Below are 22,235 nucleotides of genomic sequence, written 5' to 3'. Positions count from 1 at the left end.
AAGCAACTGCTCCAAGGAAGAGCATTATTTCAAGTTTATTGACAGCATCTCATCTCCTTAATTATAGCTTTGTTGACAGCTAGTCACTTTGCATGCACGGGATCCTTTCGAAACAATTTGTATTCCAGCTTGCCTTGGAAGCAGAGAAATATTTGAGAGAGTTGGTGTTTTTGGTAGTGGTAAACAGCCTGGGGTCTGTCAGCCCCGGGTGGTGTCACTGGGGAACACTCTTCCTGGGCGAACACTCTCAGCACTTCCTGTGATTTCTTGCCCTCCAAGCCACACATTTCTAAGATCATGGGTCCTCGAAGGGACTAGGAAGCCAGAGCAGGAATACAGCCACTGAACCATCCAGTTATCTGGCATTCTTAGCAGAAAGTACGCCCAGTGCTGGTCTGTTGAGTGCGGCCCACGAGCTCCCCAGGACAAGTAGAGGCGAGCTGAGCTAAGAAGGGAGGGGGAACACGAGAGGTGTCTAGGGGCTTCCCTGGGGGCCCACTGGTTAAGAACCCGCCTTGCAACCCAGGGAACAGGGCTCCGATCCCTGGTCAGGGAATTGAGGTCCCACAGGTCTCAGAGCACCTAAGCCCGTGGGCGACAGCTGCTGAAACCCTGGGACCCCAGCCAGAGAGTCCGTGCCCACGACAGAAGAGGCCGCCTCGCACACCAGGCCCCGCGTGCACAAGTCCCGACACAGCTAACTAAGCAAGGGTTAAATGAGGGCAGTACCTACGCCTGGGCATCTAGACTTCACTTATGAGAGTCCCTTCGTTTTAAAAGCTGAGTTGCTAGATCCCCAGGCTTACCAATACTCAAGTCAAAGGCCAAAAGCACTTCCCCAGTCAACCATAAACGATTTGGAATCATTTACAATTTCACGTAATCCTGACCTTCTGTTCTCTCAGTTAGTGTAGATAATGATCATTGAATTACGCTCTGCAATTAACCTCACATGTGCCTAGATTTCCCTCTTATGCCAAGCCTCAGGGGGGAATGTACGTGTCCAACTTGCATTTTATTTTAGCATTTTTGTGTTTCTTAAAAAACTCTACTTATACTCATAAATAAGGAATACTTGTCAGAAGCTATGCTTTTCAGTTTTTTAAAAAAACAGTTTTTCTGGGCTCCTTGCATAAATTGTTTATTGTTCAACATGGCTGTGACTTCTCAGTGCAGTTGCTTATCGTTGATGTCTTCAGTTTGGCTTAAGGATTTCTTTTACCTAGCGCCAAATGTATGAAAGTTTTCCTTTTATCTTAAAGATGCAAGAGCTGTCTTTGGTATCTCCTGTAGGACATTAGTAGAGGTGAGGTTGGGATGGGAAAGAGAAGGTAACATCTCTAACTTGAAGGCTGCATATTATGATGGAACACGCCCCTAATGCCATTTCCTCTCTAGTCTGTGACACTATAAGACCATGCCTAGTGGTCACGGTTTTCTCCTCTGTACATCATTTAATCCTAACCCAGCTATTCATATCCCTTAGCCAGTGACTTCTAAAGGTACCAGGACTTAAGGCCATCTACCCTTCTCAGAACTATGAATGAGGGTAGAGATCGAAGCCATATGGCTTTTGACACACTTTGACCCAAGAAGCCTGAAGTCCGGGGGCAGGTACTGGTAGCATTTGCTTGGTACATTCTTCAGTGCTTGCAGGAGGCCTCTTTCCCAGGTTCGTTCCTAACTCGGTCTGTCCAAACCCCCTGAATAGCCTGTCCGATCCTACACTCTGAGTGGCCCACACATGATGGGAAGCACAGTCTCATGGTTCCATACTGCTTCAGGCTGTAGAGATGCTTCCAATGACTCGTGGTCATTGAGGAGACGTCTTGCTTCTTGAGAGACAGTACTTCCCACCATGAAGGATATTGAGAGCACTCTTTGTATCAGTTTCCCCCTATGGAATAAAGTAAAAACCCAGGGGCGGGTACTTGTGAATAAAACATCAGTGGGATAATCCCCACTCTACTTCACAAAGTCATACAAAGGTTCCGCAAGCCACAATTTGACAAGGGAGAATGAAACCCTGGTGAGAATACGTTACAGAAAGAGATGCAGCAAGGCTGGTATTTTAGACACGAGCCTCGGTGGGCTGTGAGCACATGGCACACAGACTATTTTGTTATCAGCAGATGACGTCGGACGTCCTCTTCTGAACGGCACGTTCAGGGTCCAGTGAAGCGTCCTTCCTTTTGACAAAACGGTTGCCCCAAAGACAGCTGCCTAGGACACCACTCTAAGTTCTATGATACGTGCCTGAACCACCTCTGACACCTGCCTTGATGTTTTGCAAGAATGATAAATAGAGAAGTATGGACTTCAGTAAGTGCTGAAGTCTTGCAAGCACCAGGGTAGCAATACGTTTAGAAAGCAGATGCTAAAGAGTGTTTCAAGTCTTTAGCTGATTGTTGTCGGGAAAGGTGGGCACGAAGAAGGACTGCCTAAGAATAGGAAGTCACCAGACTTGAGTTGCAAAGTGGAAGTTATCGTCCACTAAATCTGAGTCACAGATGGGCTGAGTCCAGTGCCCTCAGGCAGAGTGGTTTAAAGCTTTTCGGCGTCATTTTGCCATTGAGATAATAAAGGCAGAGAAAGTCGTCTGAAAATCAGTTTTGGTTTTATGAAATGTCTAACAAGATAATCATTAAGACAGAAGATCACCCAACAAGATACTCGTGATCAGAAGAAGGCACAGTCTTCAATGATATAATCGGCTAAAATAACTTGACCATTAGAATGTCCTAAATTTGTGGAAATCCACAGTCCTGTTTTCACACTAGTACTTTCAGCCTGGAGGCCTAGGTTTTAATTCTCTAACGTAGAGAAAAGTGTCTGAAACTTCAATACCAATCTTTCTTCTAAAGACATTTAAAAAAACCCTAAAAACCCTGTTTTCCCTATTTACTTAAAGTTGACTCACAGCAATTTACGCTCTTTGAAGGAAGCAACATCATAGATAATAGAAAAAAACAAATAATTTTTAAAATGATGTATTTTAGTTCTTGAAAGGTGTTTTATGTATTTGCATTTAAATAGCCACATGTCTTAAATTCTAGAAAAAAATCATTTCAAACATAATAGTGTCCTCCCATATGCTGACAGGGTGAGGAGCGTGACAGATTTTGTAACTTTGCGCTGATTCAGGTTCAAAGTAGTAAGGCTGGGATTCCTAGCTGTGTGAGCCTGGAGAAGTTATGTCCCTTCGCTGAGATTCAGTTTCCTCAGTTACAAAGTGGTGATGATACCAGTTCCTGCTTCATGAAGCTCAAGTCAGAAAGCAGTGGGATAATGCTGGTGATATGCTTAACATAGGCTTGGCACACAGGAAGGCATGCTTACTCTGTGTGGCATGTGGTAAAATTCTCTGGCTTATTCCATTCCGTTTACTCCAGTGACTCTGAATATGTGAATTAGAGAAAATACAATCTGTGTGCATGCCAAGTGGCTCAGTCGTGTCCACTCTTTGCGATCCTGTGGACTGCAGCCCAGCAGGCTCCTCTGTCCATGGGATTCTCCAGGCAAGAGGACTGGAGTGGGGTGCCATGCCCTCCCCCAGGGGATCTTCCCAACCCAAGTAGAGATCAGAGATGTTGCTAAATGTCCTAAAAATCACAAAACAGCTCCTTTACACTCCTCTAATAAAGAATTACTTTTGAACTGTGGTGTCAGAAAAGACTCTTGAGAGTCCCTTGGACTGCAAGAAGATCCAAACGATCCGTCCTAAAGGAGATCAGTCATGGGTGTTCACTGGAAGGACTGATGCTGAAGCTGAAACTCCAATACTGATGCGAAGAACTGACTCATTGGAAAAGACTCTGATGCTGGGAAAGACGGAAGGCAGGAGGAGAAGGGGACAACAGAGGATGAGAAGGTTGGATGACATCACTGACTTGATGGACATGAATTTGAACAAGTTCTTGGAGATAGTGAAGGACAGGGAAGGTCGGCATGCTGCAGTCCATGGCGTGCTTTTTCCGACTCTCACAGAGAGTCAGATACGACTGATCGGCTGAACAACAAATAAAGAATTAAGAATTATCTGGCTCAACATGTCCTTAGTACCAAGGATAAGAACCCTGCTGTAGGGGAGAGAGTATAGCTGCATGATTAGAACCCCAAACTTGGGAGCCGGAGACCCCTGGGTTTGAAATCTGCCTAGGAGACCACATAATCCTGTGCCTCGGATTCTGCATCTGTAAAAGGAAGATGGTAACTATACTGGTTTCACAAAGAGGATTAATGAGGTCATGCCTCTGAAGCACTCAGCACAGTGTCTGGCGCAGAGGCAAGGACTAACTCAATGGTGGCTGTTTGCACGGCCCTTTCTACGTTCTCTCTGAACGCCGAGCATTTTAATTGACACAAGCGCACTATGTGAGAGTGTCAGTCGCTCAGTCGTGTTCAACTCTTGGCAACCCCGTGGGCTGTAGCCCGCCAGGCTCCTCTGTCCCTGGGATTTTCCAGGCAAGAAGACTGGAGTGGGTTGCCATTCCCTTCTCCAGGGGATCTTCCTGACCTGGGGATTGAACCCCAGGTCTCCTGCATTGCAGGCAGATTCTTTACCGTCTGAGCCACACACTTAGCACAGTGTCTGGCACAGAGGCCAGGACTAACTCAGTGGTGGCTCTTTGCACGGCCCTTTCTACGTTCTCTCTGAATGCATTTTAGTCGACATAGGCACTCTACATAAATGTATCTACAGAAATGGACAGGACTTCTAGATCATGAAGAAGTCTGTTGTTTTTCTTATTCAAAGAAAGAAGCCTCTGCAGTTTGACCTCAAATACTCACCAGCCCCATGAATCAGATGATCACCTCTGTGCTTAGCTGCCTGAAGTATTCCACCGAGGTGTTGAACTGCCAAATGGATTACTTTTTTAATGACTACTCAAGGATTTTATTTCCAAATACGAGTATGCCTCATATTTTTAGACTGAATAAATGTTCCCAATATTATTGAGAGGAGAACATAGGCTATGGATAAAGGTAGATACCATTATAATACTTCAAAACTATAATATTAACGAAGAAGTACTTTGCTAGATACCATTTGCTTTAAATACAATTTGTAGTGAGATTGTGCTCAGTCACTCAGTTGAGTCTGACTGTTTTGCAACCCCATGGACTGTAGCCCACCAGGCTCCTCTGTCCATGGAATTTTCCAGACAAGAATACTGGGGCGAGTTGTCAGTTCCTGCTCTAGGGGTTGCAGGGATTGAACCTGTGTTTCTTGTAGCTCCTGCATTCTTTATCACAGCACCACCTGGGAAGCCAAGCAGTGAGATTAATGATAGCATAAATCTTATTTCATATTTATTTATAAGACGAGCATCCTTGGGAGTTCTTGCCAGTTTGTGCAAAAAGTATGGCACAGATTTAGAGTCTTATTCAATATCCAAAAAAAGCTTACAAGACACATGCTCTCCAGTGTGGCTTCTTCTCTCAATGATGTAATGATGATGCCTTTGCAATTCATACTTCCGATGAGGCCTTGGGTGTAAGGGATCAAGGAATTTGAAAACGAGATATTGAAACTTGCCTTGTTTCTTAACAATACAAGCAAAATGAAGGAAACCTTTGGGTCTGTGTAAGGGTGGGCACAGAAATGGCTGGCATGTTCAGCTGGCTTCCCCCCAACACCCCGCCCCCGCCAGAGTTAAAAGGTACTAAGTAGGTGATACTGTGCATTCTACGTGTCTACTCAAAACATTTTGAATGGAAAAGGATCTTAGATGCAAAAACTGAGTGTTCACGTCCATCTGTTTTGGGTGCTATTGATCATAATCTTTCTTATCAGAGTCCTGAGGATCTTTCAAATTTAAAAAAAAACAACAACACATATTTTGTTTCCTTCAGAGATTACATCTAAATGAAACTCCTTCAGCTAACTTCTAATTAAACATGTTAAATAAAATTACTTCTTGTTGGCTTTTACAAACAGATTATGGTAAGTTCATTGATTATTCATAATATGTGTACATTAACCCCACATTAGGAATTGATAGGGGTTCCAAGTCACTAGGTTTATAAAACGAAAAAAAGGAATAATGAATATGGTATGAAGTGCACATTATTCCATCAGAGAAAAATAGTTACAAGATCTTTAGCCACACATTTTTATAGACACATCTAAAAGACTTATGTCCAGCTGTACTCTTAAAGTGTGCATTCAACAATTTCTATCAGCTGCTATCTAATAAACTCTGTTTTGATGTACTGGTGAAAAGTGGAAACCAAGGTTTGGTACCATCCAAAGATATCAGCTGGAGAACAAATAAGCTGCACTGCCCATCTCCCCATCCTGTTTTGACCACAACTTTAGCACCAGTCTTGGTAAGCGGCTGCCTCTGGGAACAAGAGGTAATTGAATCTTCTTGCTAATTCTAGCCTGGTTTTCTCTTGACTATTAGCTCCCAATTATGCCAACGTATCGGAGAAGGCAATGGCACCCCACTCCAGTACTTTTGCCTGGGAAATCCCATGGACGGAGGAGCCTGGTAGGCTACAGTCCATGGGGTCGCTAAGAGTCGGACACGACTGAGCGACTTCACTTTCACTTTCATGCATTGGAGAAGGAAACGGCAACCCACTCCAGTGTTCTTGCCTGGAGAATCCCAGGGATGGGGGAGCCTGGTGGGTTGCCGTCTATGGGGTCGCACAGAGTCGGACATGACTGATGCGACTTAGCAGCAGCAGCAGCATGCCAACGGATTATACTATGTACTGTTCTCCAGGAAAACTCTGAGACCACCTTGTTCACTGAACGAAGGTCAGACCTCAAAGGAAAACAAACAGCAGTGTGATGCTACGCGTATGGACACTGGAGCCCCTGAGGGCCCCTGCGTTTCGTTGTGGGGACAGTCAACCGAGCTCATTGCGTCATCGGTGGGGGAGGGCAGGTGGCTGGAGTGGGCTGCGCAGGGGCACCTCCTGCAGGCTTCGGCCCTCCCGTCTGGAGCTGAACTTGGCTGCAGCTGCATGGTTGGGCCTGACCATCAGGCTGTGTGTCAAACAAACGTCTCTGACACCCAAGGGGGCCACTGCCGTGGAATGAAGTTACTGTATGAATTACCCTTTATTAGCTGCCACAGCAGCCTTTGAGTCATAATCAGTCAGTACGTCAGTACTTCAAAGACAGACTCTGTGTGAGGACTTCTTGTGAATAATAACCATTTGGTAAAGTGTCATCTTTATTATGGAGCGGCTGAGCACAGACATGCGGCTTTATTATGCAGAGACGCTATGCATTTTGGCAACTTGGGTATACGGAAACACACCTAATACTCCGGTAAATCTAAAGTAAAAGGAAAGTCTTTACATTTTTCCTCTTTATTTTTTTTTAAACTTCCCTCGTACCCAGACCAGAATATTGCCTATAATTATGACTATTGGTCACAAGCATATCTTGCCAGTTTAGAGAAAGAATTTGAAGTAACAAAGAACATTCAGGTTAAAGAACATTCAGGTTTTTGACTTACTATAAACTCATCTATCTTGGAAATTCCATTAATTCAATTTCATTTTCCTTATAAAAATGAAATAAATACCTAGCTATTCAGAATCTACTATGTATAAGATTCCAGTTAGGAGCATAGAACTATAAAGAAATATCTCTTCCATACAAGATACCTCTTCACTCTTAACATGATAATGGCATTTGTTGGAATACATTTGTAACTTTTGATCAGATTGTCAAGCATTCTTATAAATAGCAAAAATACCTCCATTTCGGGCAGTGTTGTACAAGTCTTTGACAGCTGTATTTTGCATGGCTGGCCCTTCCTGTTTTGGAAGGAGAAATGAGCTGTATTGCTATAACCTTCCTTTGCATATATTTAAAAGATCCAACAGTTTATAGCTTCCCTTACTCTTTTATTGTAGTTATTCATTGATGTACTCCCATACCAAATGTTCACTCTTTTATGAGTCTTTAAACTTAAAAATATTACATATACCTTTAGGCAAATTGGACCATTTCTGTTTTGCATTGCACTTGAGTAATGCTTTGAGTTGAATATTCTTAGGGTTCTAAAATTAAGTTAATCCATATGTAATTAGGAATATTCTTAACTAGACAGTCCTGGTTAGCAGATTGGCAGATTACTCTGAAAAACTATTTAGCAAACCATGAATAGCAATTCAATGAGAAAAGGCTAAATTTCTCTTTAAAATGGGTTGTTTCTATAATTTAATGTGGAAATATGATTTTCTATTTTTAATTGCTGTAGACAGTGCGTTTTGTAAAGTAGAATTCTGCCTTCTGAGAGCTCAATAGTTTTGTACCACTTCTGCTTTCTTAACACTTCAGTAAGTATTCTTCCTTTGCAGTCCTTTTTGATTCAGGATGGATAAAAGAAACTAAAGGTTAGGAAGGACAGTTCTGTACCTCTTAAACAAATTGAGACAGAATGAGTATCTTGGAGAAACTAAGTATTTCTCTTTATGAGACTTTATGACCTTATGTGATTTATTATGCTTTCTTTATAGCATAGTGTTTTTATTCCCAGAACAATTATACTTAACATTGACACTTAAAAATGTTCCTTTTTAAAATTCAAATAATGAGAATTTGCTCCATATTCTATGTCAACATTGAGATTCAGGGAGGGTTTGAACGAACAAATACATGGTTCTTCCTTTCCTGCACCCCAGACGCCAAGTACGTAATGCTCTCCATTCCTTTACTCATTTCTTCACTGCAGAAGTCATTTCAGAAGGGATTTATGACAGTGCCATCTTTTAGTAAATAACAATAAGTCACAGTCCACTGCCTATAAGAACTGTAGCTGCTCAGTCACTTAAAAATCACCTTTATTGCTTACGTTTGCTTTTTTTCCATCCTAAATTAGTATGAAAATACTGAAGAGGCCATTTCTTCAATTAAATGTGAAAGATTAATCACTAGGCAATTTGGTTCACAACAGAAAATATAATTAAATGTCAAAAATGGAATATTTACTTCTTAAACCTTATATATCTGTGAAATATTTGTTGGAGAAGCACAAAAATGTGGTGCTATTTGTGGATATTTTGATTAGGCTGATACTAAGGTCTGCACATAGCAACCCTATTAATTAGAACTGGAGCTGCCTAATGCATCCATTCCTACTGTAGTTTCCCATGCTGATTTTAGAAGATGAGAAATTTTGTCCAGAACCAGAGTGGAACCTGGAAGGGGGAAAATGGCAGCAGAGGATCTCAGGCTGCCAGCGCTCCTGGGGTTCTGGGGAGATGAACACACTTTGAAAAGAGAAAGAAAAGCTAGCCAGGACTTTCCTGTTACCCTCAGAGTAAAGCAAGCGAGATAAAGGTGATGTGCCACTTTCCTGTTTCTCCCTCACCCTCATTTTCACTGCCCTGCACTGCTGATCACACCACCACCAGATCAGAATGAACAATTAGCTGCCTAATTATTCTAGTCACACCAGCCCACAATGAAATCTTTATTCCGTGTTTACAGCAACCTTTGGCAGAGACTGTCTTGCTGTTTCTAAACTAAGAAGAACTGCCCTTTGGCTCCTCTCAGCATCAGCTGCCTTGGTTTCAGCCTTGGATGCCAATAATCAGACTTCTTTTTCTTCCAGAGTGGACACTCTTTTTTTTAGGGTGAAAAGACCTATTCTCATCACTCCCCCATATATTCTGGCTGATTTATGTCCCAGCTACTGCAGCTCTTCCTTCCGTATCTCTTTACATTTTTCCTCTCTCCATAGAACACCATCAGGCCGAAGCCCATTTTAAGTCCAAAATTGTAAAAAAAAAAAATGCTTAACCAAACAGTGCTCACTACTATGAGGGAAAGAAAAACACAGCTCCTGGCTTCTGAGTAGAGGGAAGTCAAGGAAATCCCTTCTGCTTTTCTAAACTGCTAATTTTCTAGCTCAAAAGGCATTCAAAAACTTCTCTACCAGGGAAAAACATACCCACTCTTCAGTGACTCTCTTCAGCATTTCCAACTATTTCCTTGAATTTGCCAACAGCTGCATGTCTCTGAGAAGCTTCAGAACTTGGGAGATATTTACAAATACATAAGGGACTGACACAGTACATCTCAATGGCTTTGCAAAGGCAAGGGAAACGAGTGCAGTGAGCAGGCAGGGAGAGAGAAGTTAACAGCAATCCCAAGAGCGGAGCTGGGCAGTGTCTTTACCAAAGGGAGGCGAGCGAGGCCCCCTGCTTAGCCCTCATTGGAGCATCGAGTTCTGGTCCTGAATTTGTGAATAGACAACAGCCAGGACTGGGTCGACTGCCCTACACTGTTAAACTGTTTTTTCTAGAAGAACATTTCCCTGTTCCGCAAGGAGGATGGCAACTTTCTTCCTGTTCCAGTCTCCAAAGTCTATGTGATGGCTGCCCAGCAACCCTTCCGTGCTCACTTTCTGCATTCCCACTGCCTTTCCTGGGAGAACTGGGTCATAAAATTTTACCTGGGAGAAAGGTAGAAGGGGGCGTTTCAGTAGTATTAACACTGATTAAACTCCCGGGCAACTCTCCCCAAATGAAAGATAATTTTTCTACAAGAATGTCAAGAATGCTAAGTCATTTTTATGTTTGCACTTTCCCTTTCCATTTTAATTTTACACTGCCACATGGTACACATGCTGAAAATGTAGCTCCGTAACCTGCAGTGTAGCAAACTTTTCCCACAAAACGTTAAAACTGCGTATTTTATAGACTGTCTTTTCCCAGGATGCTTGCAGCATTTTGGGGATACAAAATTAGATCATCTCACCGTGACCGTCCTATTAGAAAGGCACGGCTACCCGTGCATTGGCAAACAGGGAAAATCCGGAGCACTGGCAAGGGAAGGTCATAGCAAAGTCAATGGAACAGCCTAAATAGACTCTGGGAGCTTGGTTCCAATTTCTAATACTTCCCGTTTGCTCTCCATTTGTCTCTCTCTTTTCTCTGGCAGGAAGGGATGTGGCCAGCGAGGAGGCTTGACCTCATCTCCTGTTCTTGGCTTGACTCGCACGCTGTCCTCCCACCCTCCTGGCCTGCCTTCTGCGTCATCAGCTGGCCAGCTCTGCACCCAGGAGCAGCTCGGACCAGGGGCCAAGCCCCGGGGAGGCCACCACAGGTGCCCTTGGGTAGCCTCTGGTGTTGGGAGCTGGAGCCTGCCGCGGCCAGGTGACGTGCCCAGTGGGACGGCGAGGGTCACAACAAGAGAAACATTTATTTCCAAATTGTAGGAATACACCAAAAGAGACAGCTGAGTCCAGTATGGGTTAGAGACTGGCAATGCCTCCACCGTTCTGGAGCCAAAGGACGCTAGAGCGGATAGAAATATAACCCTCATCTAGAGCGCTGGTGCCAGCGCGTTGTGGAGTTGCGACTTTTTGCTGTTTCTGGTGTTCTTACATAGCTCCAGTTCCTTTGCGGGGAGGAGGGGTTGTCCCTGACACCCCCACAGATCTGAGGGATAATTTTCTTTGATTGGGATCAAGGGATCATCAAGGGATCAAGGGACATTTGGGAGCGGGGAGGGGCAGACTCAGTTTCCAGGCGACTGATAACAATCGGAAGACAAAATCCTTTCTGGCATCCGTGCCAATAACAACAGCATTAATAGCAGTACTAATGATGGCATAGGAAACCCCCCAGTGGTCTGATGCCAGCCCTCTTACTCTCAGCCTGTCTTGGGAGGGGGGCGCAAAAAACAGCTCGGCGCTGCCTCCCAGCTGCCCTCTGGGTTCCATCCTCCAGCCCAACCCGAGGAGGATAGCCAGGCAGAGTCATGCTCCGTCGCAGGTCCAGCCTAAGTCTCCGTGTTGCTAAGGGCACGCTGGAACTCCGCGAGAGCGTTTCCTCTGCACATCGGCAACTTTCACCCCATCTGGTCCTCCGCCGCCCCACCCCCGGTTTCCATCCACAGCAACTAGAGGGAGCAAAGCCCAAACAACCCGCGCGCCATCCAGAGCGTCCCCGGGGGCATCCGGGCCCGGGGAGCTGGCGGTGTCCGGCAGGTGGCGGGGAAGCGAGTTGCCGCCACGGTCTCCTCCCACGGCCGGACTCGGGCGTGGGTGCCGCGCCAGGCGCGGACGGGGGCCGACCGCGCGGCGCCCAAGCCTCCCTGGAGCTCAGGTCTCGGGTCCCCCGCCGGCGCGCGTCTTCGAGCCGGGGACGCGGCCGGCCCTCTCCAGCCCGCGCCTGCCGGGGAGAGGCGCCGCCGCCCGGGGGCAACTAGGGAGCAGCCAGGGTCGGCGCCCCCGAGGGTCTCGGGTCCCCACGGCCGGGCGCGCAGCCCCCGGCCCGCCCCACCGCCCTCCCGCCCTCCCGCCCTCCCGCTTGCAGAAAGCGGCTCCTCAGCGCGAAGGGAGCGCCCTAGCGTCCCCTGCCCCCAAAGTCCGAGCAAGTGCAACTCCGACCGGCTGGCAGGCCGGCCGCGGTGGCGGGGAGTTGCGGGGAGAGCGCGGCGCGGGGCCGGAGCGCGCGCAGCGCCCGAGGGGGCTCCCGGGAGCGCGGACCCCGGCGCCCGAGCAGCCCCGCACCCCGAGCCCGGGACAAACGCGCGGCACCCCCACCCTCGAGCTCCCCGCTTACCTGGCACGGCCGGCGCCTCTGCGGGGCCGCTCGGTCCAGACTCCTCGGGGCCGGCGTCCGGCTCACATGGTGGCCCCGCGCCCCGGGCGGCCGCTGTCCCGCTGGTCCCTTCGCCCCGGCTGGAGGCGCTGCCCCCGGCCCCCCACCCCCCGGCCCCCTCCGTCAGAAGTGGCACAGCGTCTCGCCCTTCGGCTCTTTGGCAAAGTCTCCGCGCGGGCGCCAGGAGTTGCGCTCGATGCCCGGCGCGCCCAGCCCGCCGAGGCCCCGCCCCGCCCGCCGCGGTGCCCGGCGCTGCGCCCGGCCGCGAGCAGAGGCCCCCGGCGCGGTCACCGGCCCCCGAGCGCGGCGCGCGGCCCGCGTCCCCTCCCTCGCGCCTTCCCCAGCCCGAGTGGCTGTCGCCTGCCTGTGCGGGTCCTCATTCCCCTGCTCATGAATATTCCGGCAGAGGCTAATGCAGTGCGAACAAATTGAATGAGCCAATTGGTGCCAGGAATATGCGCTCCTGCCTTCTTGGGAGCCGTCTGGATCCCCACCAGAAGAAAGCAATTAGCGTCCGGTTGGCACCCTGTGGTTTAGACCAGTGAGGGGCAAAATGGGTTAATTCTTTAAACGCAGTTTAGAGCCGCATTTAAATGCTTCTACTCCTCCACTGGCTGACGGAGTAAGGAAATGTTACGAGGCAGAGGAAAGAAACCGGGTAAACAGGCGCAGGGGGCGCTTCTGCCCCTAGACTCCCCCTGAACTTGAAGTCACTTACTCTGCCCATATTTTGAATTCTGGAAGAGGCAGTTGGTGAGAAAAGCAAGACGGGCAGACAGGATGGGAAAGGAGATGAGTCTCAGCCTGGATTCAACGTTGACCTTGAGGATGCTGAGGACGCTAATCGTTTTCAGGAGGAGGAGTGAGGAGGCTTGGCAGACGGAGAGGAAGACCTCAGTCATCTGCTTTAGAGTTTCTCCAAGCGTTCAGATCGTCTTTGTCCTCATAGCAAAACCATTGGGTTTTAAGCATCTAGGGGAAGGAGAGACGGAACAGAGGGGTCTAAAGGTCTCAAGTTTCAGAGGAGGAAGCTGAGACCGCCTTGGGATGAAGAGAGCTTCTCAACTCACACAGTGACTATGGCAGGGCCATTCTAGAAGGTAATTCCCAATCATGATCCAAGCTTCTCCATCTGGTGGCCAAACAGACAAGGTGGGCAGGAGGGACAATCTCTCTCTTCCTGCCTCCTACCCCGGAATGCCAGGCCCTTCACAGTTACTGATGACAGTTTGGGTTTAGCCAGTGGGCAAGAAGGTACCTTTGCCCAGTACTTTATCCGAATCTCTCTTTATAATCTTCGGGTATTTTAGGGTTTCCTCCCGCATCACAGAGTTTTTGAATACAGAAAGCTATTTTGATTGAATTGTTAGTCAATGATCTATGTGTATCAACAACGGAGAACACTGTGTGTGTAAGTAACTGATACCATCCTCGTGTGTGCGAACAGAGAAGAATACCTGGCTAAGGCGCTTGTGTGTATTTTAATAGGTTTAGTAAGGCCTGGAGTTGGAGCTCACTGAAAGAGGAGGAATTGTTAATGTTAGAGCAGCTAATGTTTCTCAAAAACTTAGTATGTGATGTGCATTAGACAAGTCCTCTCATTTAAAATTTCCAGCTACTCTATTCAATATACACTGTTATTTTCCTACTTTAATAGATGAGGAAGGCGAGGCTCGGATAGCAAAATCATGTGTCCACATCACATAGGTCTTAAGTGGTGGAAACAAACTCTGATCCCGAGCAGTCTAATATGTTTGAGCCCTCAGTTCATTGGCAGAACATATTGCCCCCTTATCTAAAAACAGAGCCAGTTTCTTGATGTTTTGTTGAGGTGACTTGTCCTTGGTGATTAATTTCCTACTTAAATTTAAAGGTGGGGGAGGGAAAAACAGGGTTTTTTTTTTTTTTTTGTATGGCTATTTTTATGTGTCAATTTGATTGGGCCACAGGGTGCTTGATGATGTGGTCAAATGTACTAGGTGTTTCTGTGAGGATGCTCTTGGATGAGAGTAACATTTAGACTAAGTAAAGCAGACTCCCGTCCTCGGTGGGGGTGGGCCTCATTCAATCAGTTGAAGGCCTTAATAGAGCAAAATGCCTGACCTTCGCCTGGGTAAGAGAGAATTCTTCCACTTGATGAGCTTGTAGCTGGGACATCATCTCTGCATATTTTAGCCTTGCCAGCCTCCATAATTGCATGAGTCATTTACTTATTATCTATTGCTTGCTGGTCTGTGTCTCTGGGGAATCCCGACTAATACAGATGGATAATATTCAGTAAATACAATTATTTGTGAAATTCCCATGAATGTCTAAATATTTCCATCTCTCAACACATTGCCTGATACATAGTATACAGTAAATAAACATTTTTTACTTAAGATTTTCCAGATTGCTTATTAACAAGGGAGGAACGATTATATATATGGGTGAGATTTATTTGTTGTTGTTCAGTTGCTCAGTTGTAGCCGACTCTTTGCAACCCCATGGACTGCAGCACACCAGGCTTCCCTGTCCTTCACCATCTCCCAGAGTTTGATCAAACTCATGTCCATCAAGTTGGTGATGCCATCCAACCAACTCATCCTCTGTCATCCCCTTCTTCTCCTGCCTCAATCTTGTCCAGCATCAGGGTTTTTCCATTGAGTCAGCTCTTCATTGATATGATGGCCAAGTATTGGAGCTTCAACTTCAGCCTCAGTCCTTCCAATGAATATTCAGGACTGACTTCCTTTACAATTGACTGGTTTGATCTCCATGCAGTCCAAGGGACTCTCAAGAGTCTTCTCCAGCACCACAATTTGAAAGCATCAGTTCTTTGGAGCTCAGCCTTCTTTATCGTCTAACTCTCACATCTGTACTACTGGAAAAACCATAGCTTTGACTATATGGATGTTGGCTGGTAAAGTGATGTCTCTGCTTTTTAATATGCTGTCTAGGTTTGCCGTAGCTTTGCTTCCAAGGAGCAAGAGTAATTTAGTTTCATGACTAGAGTCACCATCTGAAGTGATTTGGGAGCTCAAGAAAATAAAGTCTGTCACTGTTTCCATTGTTTCCCCATCTATTTGCCCTGAAATGGTGGGACCCAATGCCATGATCTTTGTTTTTTGAATGTTGAGTTTTAAGCCAGCTATTCCACTCTCCTCTTTCACTTTCATCAAGAGGCTTTTTAGTTCCTCTTCTGCCATTAGAGTGGTGTCATCTGCATATCTGAGGCTGTTGATATTTCTCGCGGCAGTCTTGATTCCAGCTTGTGATTCATCCTGTTCAGCATTTCTCAGGATGGACTCTGCAGAGAAGTTCAATAACCAGGGCAGCAATATACAGCCTTCATGTACTCCTTTTTCGAATTGCAGCCTTTTTATTAGATTTAAATAAAATTTAATCTTTGAGGAGCTAAGTAGTGGACCATAATGGACTGACTCAAAACAAGATTGATAGATGTTATCTGAGGGGAAATTTTTATTATTCCAATTTTAGGGGTAAAAATGATCAGATTAGATCTCTGAATTCAACAGCCATTGAGTATCTATTAAATGCAAGTCACATTTCTATTCAAATATTTTCTACTGAAGTTCACAGTTGAATCACTTAAAACAGTTGAGGATCTGCTATATTTTATTCTCTGAAACTCTGGGTACTTTGAAACCCTTTGTCTTAAAAAAAAAGCATATACAGCTTTATCCCTGTATTAAATATTTGAATTTTCTGCATTGCAGTTCCTCCCTTATGAGGATCTCTGTTGGAGCCCTCTTTTACGGAGAATATCCTCTTAGGAGCTGGAGGCAACATTTTGCAGAGGAGTCTTCAGATGTTGGAATGTTTACCGATATGAATATTTGAATGTGATTTTAGGGCCCATCAAATGGCATTAGGATGTGGGCTTTCAATATGTGCCCCGAACTTGAAGTGGACACTGTCATGGAAGGACCGCCAGAGTCCTAGGTGGGATGTTGGTGTCAGGGGAGGGGGTGGGACATGGAGGGCGTGGCCCCCACTCCAGGGTTCCTGCCTGGAGAATCCCAGGGACAGAGGAGCCTGGTGGGCTCTGGTCCATGGGGTCGCAAGCACTGGGCACAACCGAGCGCCTGAGCACACCACAGGGGGTGGGGCAATCCTGGCCCAGCCACTCAGCTTTGGAGTGGACCTAGCTGGTGCCTCTGCAAGGTGGAAATGATAATATCATATATACTGGGTGTTTTGATACGCACAAACTGCTCTCCCATATGCTATATCATGGGCTTCCCTGGCGGCTCAATGGTAAGGAGTCTGCCTGCAATGCGGGAGACACCAGAGATGTGAGCCTGGTCCCTGGTTAAGGAAGATCCCTGGAGAAGGAAGTGGCAAGCCACTCCAGTATTCTTACTGGGAAAATCCCACAGACAGAGGAAGCTGGTGGGATACAGTCCGTGGGGTCCCAAGAGTCAAACATGACTTAGTGACTAAACCACCACCACAACCATGCTCAGTGTTTCCATCCTCCTAGTAACCCTGTGAATTCAGCATGTTATCTATATTTAATCAGTGAAGAGTCTCAAGCACACAGAGATTCAGTACCACTCAGAGCTTCTCCTAGGAACAAATAGAACAGGGGCTTTAATCCGGTGACAAAGTCGCCTTCTCGGGGAAGCTGTCTCCCGCTGTCCAACACTCTCCTCACTGCGCCGCTGTGCGCACACACACACACACACACTTTTTTCCCAGTAGAAATACAATCTCCTCCTTTGTGTTCCCTTAGGACCTCAAGATGCATAAGGAGTAATTGGAACACAATGTCTTGTCTCCACCGCTAACCGAAAGCAACCTGAAGCCAGGAACCTTGTCTTAATCATTTTCCTATCCTCAAATTCAGCTGAGTTGAAGGTGCTCAGAAAGCTCTCCAACACCAGTTTTGCGTGCTTTCCAAAACTGTGTCCCATTGACTTTACTGGGCTAATAGGATTAAATGGAATAACTGGCAGGTGCTTTGGAAATTTATCAGTAAAAACACTCTGGAATGACATTATTTTTACTATTCTTAAAAAGTAGATTCAGGAATAAATATAAATAATTGTAGCCTCAACCTCTGGCTGATAAACACCATGGGTGAGAAAGCAGTTTGATAATTTTGTCAGCTACTGTTATTTAGGACATGGATGGATAACACTTGCTCATATTATAATTATCTGGTTAATAGTAGTACTAAACTGGCCCATTAAGCAAGACGATATTAGCCTGGGAAAGGTGAGTGAGTGTGCAACCTTTCTGCAGCGTTAAGAGTGTTTTCTGTGCATGAGCAGCGTCAGCTGCTAGTATAGCCATATTTCTGTAAGGCCGGAATCCGCTTTCCTCCTGTGGGATGATCTTTATGAAGCGCTCCCAAGGTCGCCGCATTACTGACAGAGCTGGGACTCCCCATCCTTGTTCGATAGGAAGAGAGCTGTTTCACTCTTCCACACTGATCCTGACTGGCAGCCACTGCCCGCACGGTGTGGTTTATGGTTTTACAATTGAGATGAGCGATCAGCAGCTCAATACCTCGTTATAATTAGTCTCCTGAGTCAGCTAATACCCTTCTAATGCAATTTCATGATCTAGATTATTCAGTATTGCCCGTTCAGGATATTTTTGGAGTTGAGATGATAATTATTTGGTAGAACTGATGGCAATGACAACTAAAAACACTTTCGCAGATTTGGGGCCCATCTTACCATAAATATTCATTATAAAACAGTTGGTTTGGACACACATGCACGTTCACAACATTGAGAATTCCCGTTAATACATATGTTCTTTATTTTTCTGTAGCACTGATACAGAAATTAGGTGGTGCTTCTGGACTGATGATGTGCTGAGCCCATTTGAGGTTCTGTGTTACCTCACTTTTGCTTTCATGTAACGTGCGCATTCATTCTGGTCTTTGTGGGTTAATCAGTGACTTTCATTCCCAGAATAAATTGGTTCTCTCACTGTTGATGTCTGTCAGTTCCTGTCTGTTTCACTGAGTTTGTGAATATCATGGAGAAAATTGTGCCCACCGACCATCACCTCCAAGGAGAACTAGTCAGAGAAACACTCAGTGCTTGTGACAACGTTCTAGAAGATGCCGGTGCTGATCCACTCAGTGGAATCTGACAAACTTGAGCACCGTGTCCTTGCTACAAGGCAAGGTGCTGTACTAGTTACTGGAGATGTTTCAAAGAGAAAGAAAACCAGTGACTGCTGTCAAGGAGGTTATAATCTGAGAGAGGGGCCTTGATATTTAGCAAAGTAAAAGAATCTAAGGCAGAAAGGGGTAGTCTTTATTAAAGAATAAAATATGGCACGCTGTAGGACCCCAGGCGAGACAGCTTATTTTCACTGGAGAAGGGACAGGAGACTGTTCCATGGAAGCAGTGATGGTTGGTCTGTGCTATGAATGCACGCATGCTTAGTCACTCAGTCATGTCCAACTGTTTGTGACCTCATGGGTTGTAGCGTGCCGTGTTCTGAAGAATGGATATTACTTGGATATTGGCAAAAGGATCGAGTGGCCTGGGAAAGCACAGGGCAATTTTGCGGGATTTCTGTGATTGTGGTCAGCGCAAATACGCGTGATATTAAAAGGGCATGAAATGAGAAAGGCAGGAGGGCCCCAGAGGGCTTTGGAGAGCATGTGGCGTAGTCTCTACTTTTCCATAGGCAGTGGAGAAGGTGTTGCTTCTGAGGCAGGGAGCGACGCAGCTACAGCTGTGTTTATATTTTGAGTGTGGAACGTTTCAGACGTGGGAGACTGAGAGAAAGGGGACCAGCTGTGAGACTCCCAGTAGCCGAAGCAAAATGTGATGGTGGTCTGGGCCAGGCATGTGGCTGCAGGCCCGGGAAAGGGGAACAGAGAGAAAAGGGGCATAGCGTGTGTGTCAAGAGTGCACAGAAACAGTGTCTTCTGTCTGTCCCTGATGCTCTTTCTGAACAACGCTCTCTCATACCCACACACCCTAGCACACACCACATATACACGATACAAATACGCACACACACATGTACACATGATACAAATATGCACACACACGTACACATGACACAAATATGCACACACACGTACACATGATACAAATATGCACACACATGTACACATGACACAAATATGCACACACACGTACACATGATACAAATATGCACACACATGCACACATGATACAAATATGCACACATGCACACATGATACAAATATGCACACACGTGTACACATGACACAGATATGCACACACATGTACACATGACACAGACATGCACACACGTACACATGATACAAATATGCACACACATGTACACATGACACAGATATGCACACACACATACACATGATACAAATATGCACATACCACATGTACACATGATACAGATATGCACACACATGTACAAATGACACAGATATGCACACACATGTACACACGATACAGATATGCACACGTACACATGATACAAATATGCACACACACATGTACACATGATACAAATGTGCATACACATGTACACATGACACAAATATGCACACACGTACACACGACACAAATATGCACACACATGTACACATGACACAAATATGCACACATGTACACGATACAAATATGCACACACACATGTACACATACACACGTGCATGGGCTTCCCTGGCCACTCAGTGGTAAAGAATCTGCCTGTCAATGTAGGAGACACGGGTTCGATCCCTGGGTCAGGAAGATCCCCTGGAAAACAAAATGGCAAGCTGCTCCAGTATTCTTGCCTGGGAAATCCCATGGACAGAGGAACCTGGTGAGTTACAGTCCGTGGAGTCGCAAAGAGTGAGACACAACTTAGCACTCAGCAACTAAACAACAACACACATGCCCCCACATGCGCGAATGTAACACACACACAGTGAATGCCTCAAGAATATGGTTTGCGTTTTTTTCTCTTTGTATTTCAGCACCTAGCATGGTGTCAGGCATTTTGTTGGCACTAGATAACTGTTTACTGAATGGAATAATAAAAAAAAAAAACAATTGACGTGGGGGATCAGAGAAAATGAGGAATTGCAAAGTATTGACCCTGGCTAGTGCTGGGTTTGGGTAGGCAAGCTACAAAAATTCTCCCGTGTCCCTTATTAGTTGGCATTGGAAAAAAGAGCATGTCTGGGCCTGAAGATGGCTTCTGATTCTGAGCAGATGCAAGCATCCGTTGGAGCTCATGATGGGCTCAGCTGGAAAACCCCATGGCTGGAATAGATCTCATCTCTGAGGTCTGAAAAATACCTTCTCATGTGAACTCAGGACAGTCTATCAAGGTTGCCTTTTAATTCCTTAGAAGGTGTGGTGGACAGAATAATCATCTTGGTGCCTCCAAGCTGTCTCAGTGCTGCTCCCCAGACACTGTGGCTATGTTAGGCTACACGGCTAGGGGAACGCAGGGTGCTGTCTGCCGACATTCTAGAAGGGGGATTATCCGTGCTATCCAGATGGCTCAGTGCTGCCACGTGTCCTTAACGGGAGACGGAAGAGGCGGTGGCAGAGTGCGTGCTGCACTGACTCTACTGGCCGATGCTGGCTTTGAAGATGGTGGAGGGGGCCCGGGGCCGAGGAATGCGAGCGAACGTAGGAAACGGAAAGACGCAAGGAGACGCTGTCCCGGAGCTCCTTCAGGGAGAACAGCGCTCTTCTGACACCTGGATTCTTACCCAGTGACGTGCGAGACTTCTGATCTCCAGAGCCACAAGCTAATGAACTGGTGCTGTTTTAAACCACTAGACTTGTGTTATTTGTTACAACGGTGATAAAACACCAATACAGAAGGATAACCAGCATGCTTACTACTTGTAAATGTGTTTTAATTTATTATTATTTAATGATATATTATTGTCAAAATTATTATGTATTATATTTATTATTATAAAACATTATTTAATGATTCATTAAATATTGTTAATTATTATAAAATATTAAATATTTTAATAGTTAATGGATTATTGTTTATTATTTTGTGATAATTATAATTTATTTTTAAATATTAGGCTACATGGTACCCCAGACTACATGAGTTATCGTTTGTATAATGTCCTAGATTCAACCACAGAAGTCTGTTTTGCTATCAAATCCCAATCTTGGCCTGGCTATAATAACTGTGACAGCTTTAGTGGTATGAAGGCAGAGTGTATGTCCTCTAATTATGTCATTCCATGTACAGTGAAGAGGCTGATGGTTTTAAATTAAGCTTCCTATTCAGTCCCTCAGATAGTCCTCCTGTAAGGAGCACTTGTGAAACACAGCATGAATGCACAAAGATCACAATGTGTGTTTATAACCTTGTTTGAGACACCCAAATTGTGCTTTGCTGAAACAAAGCAGTCATTTAAGAATTTTCATTTTTATAGTTCACTTCCAAGTGTTATATCGTCGGGAAGTGCACTTTAATTTCTTTTTTTACTTTCATTATTGTTATTCATATTGCAAGTGTCATGTGAAATGACTTAATAATTCAAAAATGAGAGTAGTAATAATATTAAATGTTGTATCTTCATAGAAAAAATGTAAGTTGTCAGTAACTGAGTGGGAATTTCTGTGTTTTAACGACATATGGGTTTGGCGTATCATCTAGTTTTGATGTTTTTTCAAAGGAGAGTAAATGGCAGAAAAAATGTTGAAAATACATTAACTGTT

The 22,235-nt window shown here is 45.4% G+C and overlaps 1 protein-coding gene across 1 annotated transcript in view; it reads right to left on the bottom strand.

Annotated features, from left to right (window-relative positions):
* CDH20 (cadherin 20) overlaps window positions 1-12,753 on the bottom strand; it is a 216,137-nt gene extending 203,384 nt beyond the window's left edge. The window contains exon 1 of the mRNA XM_027960778.3: window positions 12,544-12,753. The gene's annotated coding sequence lies outside the window, so the exon portion shown is untranslated. The remainder of the gene's footprint in view (window positions 1-12,543) is intronic.
* Between the last annotated feature and the right edge of the window lie 9,482 nt (window positions 12,754-22,235).

This window comes from Ovis aries, chromosome 23 (genome assembly GCF_016772045.2).
Source record: "Ovis aries strain OAR_USU_Benz2616 breed Rambouillet chromosome 23, ARS-UI_Ramb_v3.0, whole genome shotgun sequence".
Lineage (NCBI taxonomy): Eukaryota > Metazoa > Chordata > Mammalia > Artiodactyla > Bovidae > Ovis > Ovis aries.
The sequence above is the reverse complement of the archived record's forward strand: the minus strand, read 5'-3'. Positions and strand labels throughout refer to the sequence as shown.